Raw genomic sequence first — 13,504 nt, 5'->3', positions numbered from 1 at the left:
TCCTTTATTTAAAAAATAATTCTAAAGCAAACTAAAACTGAAATTTTTAAGCCTTTTCGTAAATATTTTGAAATTTAATTTTTATTTTACCTAATATATTACTTCTTATAACTGTAATTTTACTGTATGTAATTTGTAAATAACGTTTTGTAATTTTAATAGCTTCTGGGGGTAAAATATAAATATCACAGAGGTGTGAAATTTGCAGATATATTTTTCAGTGGAAATATGGTTGGGAGATCAGAATTTCTTTCTTGACTTCTATTCTAATTGTTACCATAGTTATTCAATTTGCTCTCTCAAAATATATCCAATTCAGTACTGAAAAACTTTAATTTTTTTTCTTTACATGAATTCAATTTATTTACTAAAATCAGTATGATTTCAATCTGTTGAAGGAAACAATAGTGCAAACTACTGATACTTAGCTAGGGGAATTAAGAACAGGCACGTATCGGTTAAATAATTTTAATTGACATATATTTTATCAATTAAAATATTTTAGTCAACATGAATAAATTCTAAGTAATAAATTTCGTTTTAGTTTTGTTAACATTTAGACTTATTATATTTCAGATCATTTTTTGTATTGCGCCAAGTATGAATTATTCGTTGTATCACTAATTTGTATTGTTTATCCTGATCAATAAAAATTTCAGCTTAAATTAGCGTGTTTATTTTTGTGTTTTCGCTATTCTTCACATGTTTAAGATAAAGAAAAGTTTCCTTTTTTGAAAGTTTTTTTTAACAGTTCACGTACATAACTAAAATATGACTAAAGTATTCTATTCCCATGTTTTTGAGAGTGTCGAATATATCATTTCCTTTTGATGAACAAAATGTTGAGCAATCTGACGCTTAGCATTCCTGTGATTGATACTCAATAGAAAATTGGTGGCCCAGATTTTATTTTAGCGATTTCCGGAATTTGAGATGTCTTATGAAATTTAGTAATGGAGTAATTATGCGTAATTATGATTTAAACTTCCAGTTTCCAATTGTCGAAAATGGCTAGTGCGGTACATCGTACTTAATTGTAAGATTGTTTAGTGTAAGACAAAAATTTATTCCCAAAAAACTGGTTGTAAGAAGATGCCATCCATAAAAGTGCAAACTTTTCATCCTTTTGGTGCAGAATAACGGTTGAGGAAGAGCTACTTTCTAAAGTAGCTCTATTTAGTAAAAAGTAGCTCTATTTAGTATAAAGTAGCTCTGGTAGCAATATTTTTATTCAATGTCAGTTAATGCCATCAGATCAATAAACTATTTCATTAAAAGCTGGTCATGGTCAAACTTGAAATTGACAAGAATACTTCTCCTCTTCACAACGGCAACTGATTTTGCCGTAATTTCTTTGCTAATTGATTTTCTTTTTAAAAAAGGAAAGGAAAAAAAATCACGGTTTCTTTCTTACAAAATTTGATCACGTTTACAGGGCGGTCCCTCATTCTAAAAGGGGGGAAGAATTTAAAATTCTCAGGTAATTAAAAAATTTCCCCCCGAAAAATCCTGAATTATCAAAGACCCTTTTAGTTCTAACTTTTTCGCAATACCAGCAATTAGTATTGTTTCATATTCATTTCAATGAATTGAACGCCACTTCTTAATTAAGTAATTCAATTTATTATTTGACATTTTTATGTATCAAATTGCGTCGTTTAAAACTTATTCTATCGAACTTTCATTTCTTTTTCTCGTCATGGGTGTTATTTTAGTAACATAGTTTTAGTTTTCAACGACTAATTTAAGTCTTGCACCGACATTAGGACAATAAATATTAAGAAGAAGGCATACCTAAAGCCTGAATTAATAATTAAAGGATAATGTTATAACATAATAACATAATGTTAAACATAATGTTATAACATAATAAACATAATGTAAAATACTTTTGTTATGAAAATTTCAGTTTAGAAAGTTCAGTTCATGTTAGTTCAGTTCATGAAAATTTCACTATTAAGGCGTAATAAATTCAAATATGTGCGTAAATTTGCAAACTACTAGAATCATTTTTAATCTTGACAAGGTGCGGAATTTTTCCTTAGTCTGAAAATTTCCGGGATTTTTGTTGACTGGCCACCCTGCTTTAAAATTAGTGCAACGTAATCAATTCAGAATTATTATTTTTATATCATTCAAAGGAGAGAAAAAAAAGAAACAAAAATCACCAAATTTTTTTTCCGGAACTTTCATTTGAAAGTTGAAACTTTCTATTTGTAATTTTTCTTTATTACATATATTTTGCTTGTTAAGAAAATTATAATGTTGGGATTTTAGTGTAGGCTGCTCATACCCTTCCTTACCTCTTGTTAGCAAATAGCAAAAATAAGCAAATCACAAACCCCTTTTCTCCGTTTCGTGCTTAATTGATATTTTACCAGACTTTTTTTACAGATAAACTGAAGATAAGCACTTTTTTTGTCTCTTTCAAACCTTAAAAAAGTCACAAAACTATCACCTAATTATAAGTATCTTTACTTTATATAGGTTTAAGAATTTATCAGCAGCAATTTAAATAAAAGTAAATTTAAGCAAAGGCAATTGTACAGTACAAAATTACTTCCTGCATAATTATTACGTTTTTGAGAAAAAAATCCAGAAAAGTTTCACAGTATTGGAAAATAAAAGATTCCATTTATTTTCCATCTTTCATGACTGCTATACCGTTGAATGATACTACAGGGTGTCTCTTCTTCAGCTCTTAAGACTGAAATCAGTCTTGACGAAAGATAAGCGGACTGAATTCTACCCTCCAATTAATATTTCTCTCTAGTTTTTTTTTTTTTTTTTTTTAGAATTGCCAAAAAAAAAGTGGCTACCAAAAAAAAATAAAAGGAAGAATGGAACTTTCATTGTTTCTTTGAAAATATTAACCAATTTTTTCCTTTCAAATAAAAAAAATTTTTTTTTTTCTTTACTTTCTGTGGAAACATTGTTATTTTTCATAATTATTGAAAAATTATCAAGAAATATGAAAGGACATTATTATGAAAGAATTAAATTTACTTTTATACCAACATATGCTTGCGTACATACCTGCCAAGTCTCCTGTTTTCTAGCGAAGACTCCTGCAACTTACGACTATCTCCTGTTTACCTGTATATTCTCAAATTTTTCCGTATTTGTTGAAGAAATTAAAAAAAAATTTGATAAGTATTTTTCGCCATTAATGGATATTTTATCTTATTCCTCACCAGATGATGCTATTACCAGTACTGAAGTATGTTGAGTGTTAATTAGTCTAGCCAAGATGGCTCAGAGGATCGACATTCGCCTTCCAGTGAGGTGAACCCAGGTTCGAATCCCAACGATGACTGGTCGATACGAATATCACATCCAGCTTCTATCGACCACAGTGATGACGTGAAAAATCCTCAGTGGTAGACGGATCACGGGTTTAAGTCCCCTTGTCGTCAAGCTAACAGTTGGAGGTTTTTGTGCTCTTCCTCTCCATGTAACTCAAATGCCGGTTATTTCCATCAAAAAGTTCTTCGCAAAGACGAGTTTCTCTCAAGACTTGATCCAGGAGTCTTCTGGATTGGGTTAAAAATGACAAGGCTACTGATTGAACATCAGTAGTCATAAACCCAAAATTGGGTCGGTTAGTAAAATCTCCGTTATTTTATTTCTTCAATGTTGGCAGGCGTGCTTGCGTAGACAAAATTTGAATAGTTGAATCTCAATTTGCTGGTTTGCTTTTCCCCTAACAGCTTGAGACACTGTGCACAGTTAATATAAAATTATTTTGGAATAAAATATTAATGATGATAAAGTGAGAAATCAGATATAAATGGCTCTAAGAAAAGCTTAGTGGTGTATTTCAGTGATAGTAGCAAAACAATGTATGCTATTTTTGTCTTGTTAGTAAAAAATAAACAAGTAAAATAAAGAAAATTTTTAAAATTTTATTTATAAAAATTGAAATTATTGATATAATATGTTGGCAATTCTCGTGCAAAGTGAGTCATAAATTTCTGAAAAAATCTACCTAATAACGCTAGACTGTGCTAATTAGTTAAAATGCAAGTTCAGTTTTTACAGTGGCACTCATGTATCCATAAAAGTTTGTTAAGAACTAAAATGTCCATGGAAGCTCAAAAAATTATCAAGAATAAAAAATATTGAAGGAAAAAAAAACAGTTCACTTTATTTTCCATCTTTTATGAAAGCTACAGTGCTATTTAATGATACTCTATCAATAAAAGTTTTAAACATAATAATAACAATGTTTTAAACATAACATAAATTTCTGAAAAAATCTACTTAATAACGCTAGACTGTGCTAATTAGTTAAAATGCAAGTTCAGTTTTTACAGTGGCACTCATGTATCCATAAAAGTTTGTTAAGAACTAAAATGTCCATGGAAGCTCAAAAAATTATCAAGAATAAAAAATATTGAAGGAAAAAAAAAACAGTTCATTTTATTTTCCATCTTTTATGAAAGCTTCAGTGCTATTTAATGATACTCTATCAATAAAAGTTTTAAATCTAATAATAACAATGTTTTAAACATAACATAAATTTCTGAAAAAATCTACTTAATAACGCTAGACTGTGCTAAGTAGTTAAAATGCAAGTTCAGTCTTTACAGTGGCACTCATGTATCCATAAAAGTTTGGTAAGAACTAAAATGTCCATGGAAGCTCAAAAAATTATCAAGAATAAAAAATATTGAAGGAAAAAAAAACAGTTCACTTTATTTTCCATCTTTTATGAAAGCTACAGTGCTATTTAATGATACTCTATCAATAAAAGTTACCAAATTTAAAAGAAATTTAAAATATCAATAAAAGTTACCAAATTTAACTTAAAATTAACTTCAGTGCTCTGCTTCGCACGCAGACCAAATCAGGGAAGCCATCCCCTCTGCAGAGGATCAAAATTGCGATGGCATGTCTTCGGATCATCCTCAGGTATGTTTCCCAGACCGTCGCCCATTGTGCAGCTCTAGTGTGACGCAAATAAAGTACCTACCTACCTGTAACTATGTTATTAAATAAAATATTAACTGAGAAGTTGAATAATTGCTAGGACTTGGATTGCACTGTGGAGTGAAGAAATGAAGTGTTTGCAACGTTAATTTTGAATTTATAAAATACCTTTTCAAAAAAATTAATTTAAAATGTTTAAGGAAAGTTTCATTCGGGAAATTTTCCTTATTTAGGAAAGTATTTTTGTTGAAAATAATCGTTATAACAATTTGGTTTGAAAAGGAACAACAATGAAAATTATCAAAAATTGAAGAAAAAATATTACATTTGTCAAGAGTTTTTGAAATTATTGTACCAAAATATTGAATTAATTTTCGTAAAGAAAATGCCAAATTTACAGTAAATGTCGAGCGCTGTGACATATGAACAAGTAAACTGGCTCGCTCAAAATACTGAAAAAAATAGTTTGAGTTAGGAATTATTTTCATGTCCTAATCAAAAAAAAATTTACAAAAATAATGTTGAATTTATAGTGTTGGCTGAATAAGTTCTCTGCGATATAAGTGGTCTTTGAAATAATCATGTCAGTGAAAAGATTATTCAGAGATATGAACAAGACCCTTTTAAAATTGATTCGTTAGTCCCATTGCTGTCAGGCTAATCGTGGGAGGTTCTCATAGTCTTCCTCTTCACGTAAAGCAAATGCTGGTTAGTTCCATGAAAAAAATCCTCCATGAAGTCAAATTTTCACTAATACTTGATCCAGGAGTTCCCTTGTCTTTTAGATTGGGTTCAAAATTACAAGGCTCCGGGAACATTAGTAGTCGTAAACCCAAAATTGGGTCGGCTGTTCAATAACAATTATTTTAAAAAAAATTTGAAAAAGTGATTCGTTAAAAAGATAGACTATCCACGCTTTGCACAAAAGTGTTGATTGAAATTAATGATGGCGAAGGAAGATGGCTTTTAAAAAATAATGGAAAAAAAAAGTTTGGGTCGAGAATCGTTTTTATGCCCTTCTAGTAATACTTCTCCACATGAAAAAGTTCCGAAAAATTTTTGTAATACTGCAATTATTTAAAATAATTATCTGCAAAAATGAAGAAAGGACTTTTTAGTTGCCACTGTTAAGCCTCTACCCCAATTTTATTACTTTATGAAGTATACTCCTTCCTATGTTAAAACCTAATTATTATGTCAAAAGAAGTAACCAATTCTGCTTGGCGAAATATACTTGCTGAAATATTTGATTATAATTTCTCAAACTATACAGAAAACTTCGTTATATTTTTTTTAAAATTGGAACACTGAAATGAAGTATTGAAATGCTGTTTGAAATGAATAATAGCAACTATGTTTTTGGCTGCAGCTCCAGCTTCTAATATCAATTCAGGCTAAGAAAAAGAAATTTACTCAGTCAAATTTGAAATGCAAAGTTTCTTCTTCTCCTTTCGCCAACTAGTTTTTAAACGAAAATATTATATAATTTGTTTCAGTGAGAATTTAAGGAAGCGATAACGGAACGAATTCTGCAAGAGTAAGAATAAAAATTCTTTTTAGATTATCTCTCAGTAACAATGTAAATATACAAATGATAAGATGGTGAAAGAAAGTTCAAAAACTCAGAGTTCAAGATAATTGAAATTGATTGAATAAAGTGGGAAAGTATGTGTACTGGAACGATAACTATCAAGATAACTTTGATAAGAGAATCACGTTTAAATTTATATCTGGAAAAGAAAGAATTTCGTTTTAGTAAGGCAACATAGTTCAGATTAAAAAGCATGGATACATTTTGAATATTTTAATAATCATCGCCAAAGAAAATTTAACACTTCATCATTTTTTTTTTTTTGCGAGAAACAATAGTTCTTTCATTACAAATGGGACCTTTTAAATAGTACAACTCAGAGCTAGGTTTAACGTTCTTAAATCTCTATTCAAGAATTATTAATAATTATTATTCATAATTAGTAATTATATTATTATTATAATATTAATATTATATTATTATAATTGTTATGATGACAATTATATTTTTATAAATATTATATTAATAATTATAATATTATTATAATATTATATTAATAATTATATTATTATTATAATATTGATAATTATATTATTATAATTATTATTATTATTATTATAATATATATATATATATATATATATATATATATATATATATATATATATATATATATATATATATATATATATATATATATATATATATATATTGAATGATACTTTAGTAACATGGGTGCATTCTTCAGACCTGAGGACGGAAATCGGTCTTGAAAAGATGAGTGGACTGAATTCAACCCAGTAATTAACATTTCCTACTAATTTATTTTGTAAATTAAGTTATCAAAAAAAGATTAAAATTTTCATTATTTTCTTTGAAGAAATTCAATGAGTTTTTTTCCACTAAGTAAATTTTTTTACTTTTCAGGAAACATTTCAAAATTATTGCAAAATGATCAAGGAATATGAAAGGACATCATTATAAAAGATTGAAATTTATTTAACTTCAAATCTGCTGGTGCAAACAAAATTTGTATAGTTGAGTCTGAATTTGCGTGAGTTAGCTTTTTTCCCCAACACTCTGAGATACTGACCAAAGTTAAGATAAGATTATTTCGGGATAAAATATTAAGGATAAAAATAATTAGAGATATGAATGGCTTCAAAGAAAAAGTTAGTGATGTAATTCAGTGATAGGAATAAAACAACATATAAAGTCAGTCGTAATTTTTGTCTTACATGTAATATATATTATACATTGATATAATATGTTACTAATTATTACATTACTACATTTTATAAAATTATATACAAATCTTTATTCAAGAATTAATAATTATTATTTATTATAATTAATAAATATTATAATTATACACAATTAATAATTATTTTTTTAAGAAACTATTTAGCTACTTTAAGCAAAAAAGAAAGAATAAAAAATTCCTTCCTTCAGCGATCCGGATATTTGAGAGGAAAAAAAAATTCAAGTGCATGATTGTAGTTTTCATAATAATAACTGTTCAATAGATTAAAAGAATTATGCTTTCAGAATTCGTAATTTACATTACGTATTTTACATTCGTAATTGCAAAATTTACATTTCGTAATGCTGTTGTTTTTTATATTACAAACACATCATTACAAATTTCCAAAATTGAACAAATGATTGGATAATTAAATAAATTGCAAACAAAAACGTGGTTTCAAAATGAAAGCACATCAAATTATTCTTAACTGGACATTCATAGGGAAAATCCAATAAAAACAATATTTAAAAACCAGTCAAATTTTGAAAAAATGTTTTTTGAAAAAAGATGTTCTAGTAAGAATCTTATCCATATAAGTTTAAAAAATAGAATGAAAGAATTTAACGTGGCTCGGTGGTCTAGGGGTAAGATTCCGGCTTAGGCTGCGAGAGGTCCCGGGTTCAAATCCCGGCCGAGCCCTAGTAGTTATGTATCCTTTTTATAGATGTACTTACTTTCGCAGCAAGGTGAATAAATTGTCTACTTTTTATCTTCAAATTTCTCTATAATTTTCTCTTGATAAAACCAATCTCAAAGGGCTTTCCTCTTTTTATTTGACGTGGGGGCAAAACAATTAAATCGTGCTAATATTTTTCAGGTAATAGTTGATTTCAAACAAAAAATTTCACTTTCGTGATTGTTTTCTTGTTAAAAAAATAATGTATTGATAAGAATCGTATCCATGTAAGTTTAGAAAATAAAATAAAAGATTTTTTCGTGGTTCAGTGGTCTAGGGGTATGATTCTCGCTTAGGGTGCGAGAGGTCCCGGTTTCAAATCCCGGCCGAGACCTAGTTGTTACTTATCCTTTTTATAGATGTACTTACTTTCGCAGCAAGGTGAATAAATTGTCTACTTTTTATCTTCAAATTTCTCTATAATTTTCTCTTGATAAAACCAATCTCAAAGGGCTTTCCTCTTTTTATTTGACGTGGTGGCAAAACAATTAAATCATGCTAATATTTTTCAGGTTATAGTTGATTTCAAACAAAAAAATTCACTTTCGTGATTGTTTTCTTGTTAAAAAAAATAATGTTTTGATAAGAATCGTATCCATGAAAGTTTAAAAAATAAAATAAAAGATTTTAGTGTGGCTCGGTGGTCTAGGGGTATGATTCTCGCTTAGGGTGCGAGAGGTCCCGGGTTCAAATCCCGGCCGAGCCCTAGTAGTTATTTATCCTTTTTGTAGATGTACTTACTTTCGCAGCAAGGTGAATAAATTGTCTACTTTTTATCTTCAAATTTCTCTATAATTTTCTCTTGATAAAACCAATCTCAAAGGGCTTTCCTCTTTTTATTTGACGTGGTAGCAAAACAATTAAATCATGCTAATATTTTTCAGGTAATAGTTGATTTCAAACAAAAAATTTCACTTTCGTGATTGTTTTCTAGTTAAAAAAAATAATGTATTGATAAGAATCGTATCCATGAAAGTTTAAAAAGTAAACTAAAAGATTTTAACGTGGCTCGGTGGTCTAGGGGTATGATTCTCGCTTAGGGAGCGAGAGGTCCCGGGTTCAAATCCCTTCCGAGCTTTAGTAGTTACTAAACCTTTTTATAGATGTACTTACTTTCGCAGCAAGGTGAATAAATTGTCTACTTTTTATCTTCAAATTTCTCTATAATTTTCTCTTGATAAAACCAATCTCAAAGGGCTTTCCTCTTTTTATTTGACGTGGTGGCAAAACAATTAAATCATGCTAATATTTTTCACGTTATAGTTGATTTCAAACAAAAAATTTCACTTTCGAGATTGTTTTCTTGTTAAAAAAATAATGTATTAATATGATTCGTATCCATGAAAGTTTAAAAAATAAAATAAAAGAATTTAACGTGGCTCGGTGGTCTATGGGTATGATTCTCGCTTAGGGTGCGAGAGGTCCCGGGTTCAAATCCCGGCCGAGCCCTAGTAGTTACTTATCCTTTTTATAGATGTTCTTACTTTCGCAGCAAGGTGAATAAGTTGTCTACTTTTTATCATCAAATTTCTCTATAATTTTCTCTTGATAAAACCAATCTCAAAGGACTTTACTCTTTTTATTTGACGTGGTGGCAAAACAATTAAATCATGCTAATATTTTTCAGGAAATAGTTGATTTCAAACAAAAAGTTTCACTTTCGTGATTGTTTTCTTGTTAAAAAAATAATGTATTAATAAGAATCGTATCCATGAAAGTTTAAAAAATAGAATAAAAGAATTTAACGTGGCTCGGTGGTCTAGGGGTATGATTCTCGCTCAGGGTGCGAGAGGTCCCGGGTTCAAATCCCGGCCGAGCCCTAGTAGTTACTTATCCTTTTTATAGATGTTCTTACTTTCGCAGCAAGGTGAATAAGTTGTCTACTTTTTATCATCAAATTTCTCTATAATTTTCTCTTGATAAAACCAATCTCAAAGGACTTTACTCTTTTTATTTGACGTGGTGGCAAAACAATTAAATCATGCTAATATTTTTCAGGAAATAGTTGATTTCAAACAAAAAGTTTCACTTTCGTGATTGTTTTCTTGTTAAAAAAATAATGTATTAATAAGAATCGTATCCATGAAAGTTTAAAAAATAGAATAAAAGAATTTAACGTGGCTCGGTGGTCTAGGGGTATGATTCTCGCTCAGGGTGCGAGAGGTCCCGGGTTCAAATCCCGGCCGAGCCCTAGTAGTTACTTATCCTTTTTATAGATGTTCTTACTTTCGCAGCAAGGTGAATAAGTTGTCTACTTTTTATCATCAAATTTCTCTATAATTTTCTCTTGATAAAACCAATCTCAAAGGACTTTACTCTTTTTATTTGACGTGGTGGCAAAACAATTAAATCATGCTAATATTTTTCAGGAAATAGTTGATTTCAAACAAAAAGTTTCACTTTCGTGATTGTTTTCTTGTTAAAAAAATAATGTATTAATAAGAATCGTATCCATGAAAGTTTAAAAAATAGAATAAAAGAATTTAACGTGGCTCGGTGGTCTAGGGGTATGATTCTCGCTCAGGGTGCGAGAGGTCCCGGGTTCAAATCCCGGCCGAGCCCTAGTAGTTACTTATCCTTTTTATAGATGTTCTTACTTTCGCAGCAAGGTGAATAAGTTGTCTACTTTTTATCATCAAATTTCTCTATAATTTTCTCTTGATAAAACCAATCTCAAAGGACTTTACTCTTTTTATTTGACGTGGTGGCAAAACAATTAAATCATGCTAATATTTTTCAGGAAATAGTTGATTTCAAACAAAAAGTTTCACTTTCGTGATTGTTTTCTTGTTAAAAAAATAATGTATTAATAAGAATCGTATCCATGAAAGTTTAAAAAATAGAATAAAAGAATTTAACGTGGCTCGGTGGTCTAGGGGTATGATTCTCGCTCAGGGTGCGAGAGGTCCCGGGTTCAAATCCCGGCCGAGCCCTAGTAGTTACTTATCCTTTTTATAGATGTTCTTACTTTCGCAGCAAGGTGAATAAGTTGTCTACTTTTTATCATCAAATTTCTCTATAATTTTCTCTTGATAAAACCAATCTCAAAGGACTTTACTCTTTTTATTTGACGTGGTGGCAAAACAATTAAATCATGCTAATATTTTTCAGGAAATAGTTGATTTCAAACAAAAAGTTTCACTTTCGTGATTGTTTTCTTGTTAAAAAAATAATGTATTAATAAGAATCGTATCCATGAAAGTTTAAAAAATAGAATAAAAGAATTTAACGTGGCTCGGTGGTCTAGGGGTATGATTCTCGCTCAGGGTGCGAGAGGTCCCGGGTTCAAATCCCGGCCGAGACCTAGTAGTTACTTATCCTTTTCATAGATGTACTTACTTTCGCAGCAAGGTGAATAAATTGTCTACTTTTTATCATCAAATTTCTCTATAATTTTTTCTTGATAAAACCAATCTCAAAGGGCTTTCCTCTTTTTATTTGACGTGGTGGCAAAACAATTAAATCATGCTAATATTTTTCACGTTATAGTTGATTTCAAACAAAAAATTTCACTTTCGTGATTGTTTTCTTGTTAAAAAAAATAATGTTTTGATAAGAATCGTATCCATGTAAGTTTAAGAAATAAAATAAAGGATTTTAACGTGGCTCGGTGGTCTAGGGGTATGATTCTCGCTCAGGGTGCGAGAGGTCCCGGGTTCAAATCCCGGCCGAGCCCTAGTAGTTACTTATCCTTTTCATAGATGTACTTACTTTCGCAGCAAGGTGAATAAATTGTCTACTTTTTATCATCAAATTTCTCTATAATTTTTTCTTGATAAAACCAATCTCAAAGGGCTTTCCTCTTTTTATTTGACGTGGTGGCAAAACAATTAAATCATGCTAATATTTTTCACGTTATAGTTGATTTCAAACAAAAAATTTCACTTTCGTGATTGTTTTCTTGTTAAAAAAAATAATGTTTTGATAAGAATCGTATCCATGTAAGTTTAAGAAATAAAATAAAGGATTTTAACGTGGCTCGGTGGTCTAGGGGTATGATTCTCGCTCAGGGTGCGAGAGGTCCCGGGTTCAAATCCCGGCCGAGCCCTAGTAGTTACTTATCCTTTTCATAGATGTACTTACTTTCGCAGCAAGGTGAATAAATTGTCTACTTTTTATCATCAAATTTCTCTATAATTTTTTCTTGATAAAACCAATCTCAAAGGGCTTTCCTCTTTTTATTTGACGTGGTGGCAAAACAATTAAATCATGCTAATATTTTTCACGTTATAGTTGATTTCAAACAAAAAATTTCACTTTCGTGATTGTTTTCTTGTTAAAAAAAATAATGTTTTGATAAGAATCGTATCCATGTAAGTTTAAGAAATAAAATAAAGGATTTTAACGTGGCTCGGTGGTCTAGGGGTATGATTCTCGCTCAGGGTGCGAGAGGTCCCGGGTTCAAATCCCGGCCGAGCCCTAGTAGTTACTTATCCTTTTCATAGATGTACTTACTTTCGCAGCAAGGTGAATAAATTGTCTACTTTTTATCATCAAATTTCTCTATAATTTTTTCTTGATAAAACCAATCTCAAAGGGCTTTCCTCTTTTTATTTGACGTGGTGGCAAAACAATTAAATCATGCTAATATTTTTCACGTTATAGTTGATTTCAAACAAAAAATTTCACTTTCGTGATTGTTTTCTTGTTAAAAAAAATAATGTTTTGATAAGAATCGTATCCATGTAAGTTTAAGAAATAAAATAAAGGATTTTAACGTGGCTCGGTGGTCTAGGGGTATGATTCTCGCTCAGGGTGCGAGAGGTCCCGGGTTCAAATCCCGGCCGAGCCCTAGTAGTTACTTATCCTTTTCATAGATGTACTTACTTTCGCAGCAAGGTGAATAAATTGTCTACTTTTTATCATCAAATTTCTCTATAATTTTTTCTTGATAAAACCAATCTCAAAGGGCTTTCCTCTTTTTATTTGACGTGGTGGCAAAACAATTAAATCATGCTAATATTTTTCACGTTATAGTTGATTTCAAACAAAAAATTTCACTTTCGTGATTGTTTTCTTGTTAAAAAAAATAATGTTTTGATAAGAATCGTATCCATGT

At 29.9% G+C, this 13,504-nt stretch overlaps 11 non-coding genes across 11 annotated transcripts; all 11 read left to right on the top strand.

Moving 5' to 3' along the window:
- Positions 1–9,079: 9,079 nt before the first annotated feature.
- TRNAP-AGG (transfer RNA proline (anticodon AGG)) lies at positions 9,080–9,151 on the top strand. Its single transcript has one exon. It is a non-coding gene; the product is annotated as a tRNA-Pro (tRNA).
- Positions 9,152–9,822: 671 nt separating this feature from the next.
- On the top strand, positions 9,823–9,894 carry TRNAP-AGG (transfer RNA proline (anticodon AGG)). The gene has a single exon. It is a non-coding gene; the product is annotated as a tRNA-Pro (tRNA).
- A 299-nt stretch (positions 9,895–10,193) lies between these two features.
- On the top strand, positions 10,194–10,265 carry TRNAP-AGG (transfer RNA proline (anticodon AGG)). The gene has a single exon. It is a non-coding gene; the product is annotated as a tRNA-Pro (tRNA).
- A 299-nt stretch (positions 10,266–10,564) lies between these two features.
- TRNAP-AGG (transfer RNA proline (anticodon AGG)) lies at positions 10,565–10,636 on the top strand. Its single transcript has one exon. It is a non-coding gene; the product is annotated as a tRNA-Pro (tRNA).
- Positions 10,637–10,935: 299 nt separating this feature from the next.
- Positions 10,936–11,007, top strand: TRNAP-AGG (transfer RNA proline (anticodon AGG)). The gene has a single exon. It is a non-coding gene; the product is annotated as a tRNA-Pro (tRNA).
- Positions 11,008–11,306: 299 nt separating this feature from the next.
- TRNAP-AGG (transfer RNA proline (anticodon AGG)) lies at positions 11,307–11,378 on the top strand. The gene has a single exon. It is a non-coding gene; the product is annotated as a tRNA-Pro (tRNA).
- A 299-nt stretch (positions 11,379–11,677) lies between these two features.
- Positions 11,678–11,750, top strand: TRNAP-AGG (transfer RNA proline (anticodon AGG)). Its single transcript has one exon. It is a non-coding gene; the product is annotated as a tRNA-Pro (tRNA).
- A 299-nt stretch (positions 11,751–12,049) lies between these two features.
- Positions 12,050–12,121, top strand: TRNAP-AGG (transfer RNA proline (anticodon AGG)). Its single transcript has one exon. It is a non-coding gene; the product is annotated as a tRNA-Pro (tRNA).
- Positions 12,122–12,421: 300 nt separating this feature from the next.
- Positions 12,422–12,493, top strand: TRNAP-AGG (transfer RNA proline (anticodon AGG)). The gene has a single exon. It is a non-coding gene; the product is annotated as a tRNA-Pro (tRNA).
- A 300-nt stretch (positions 12,494–12,793) lies between these two features.
- Positions 12,794–12,865, top strand: TRNAP-AGG (transfer RNA proline (anticodon AGG)). The gene has a single exon. It is a non-coding gene; the product is annotated as a tRNA-Pro (tRNA).
- A 300-nt stretch (positions 12,866–13,165) lies between these two features.
- Positions 13,166–13,237, top strand: TRNAP-AGG (transfer RNA proline (anticodon AGG)). Its single transcript has one exon. It is a non-coding gene; the product is annotated as a tRNA-Pro (tRNA).
- The last annotated feature ends 267 nt before the right edge of the window (positions 13,238–13,504 follow it).

The sequence above is a fragment of the Parasteatoda tepidariorum genome, chromosome 9 (assembly GCF_982258835.1).
Source record: "Parasteatoda tepidariorum strain Cologne lab strain chromosome 9, Ptep-v5.0, whole genome shotgun sequence".
NCBI lineage: Eukaryota > Metazoa > Arthropoda > Arachnida > Araneae > Theridiidae > Parasteatoda > Parasteatoda tepidariorum.
The sequence above is the reverse complement of the archived record's forward strand: the minus strand, read 5'-3'. Positions and strand labels throughout refer to the sequence as shown.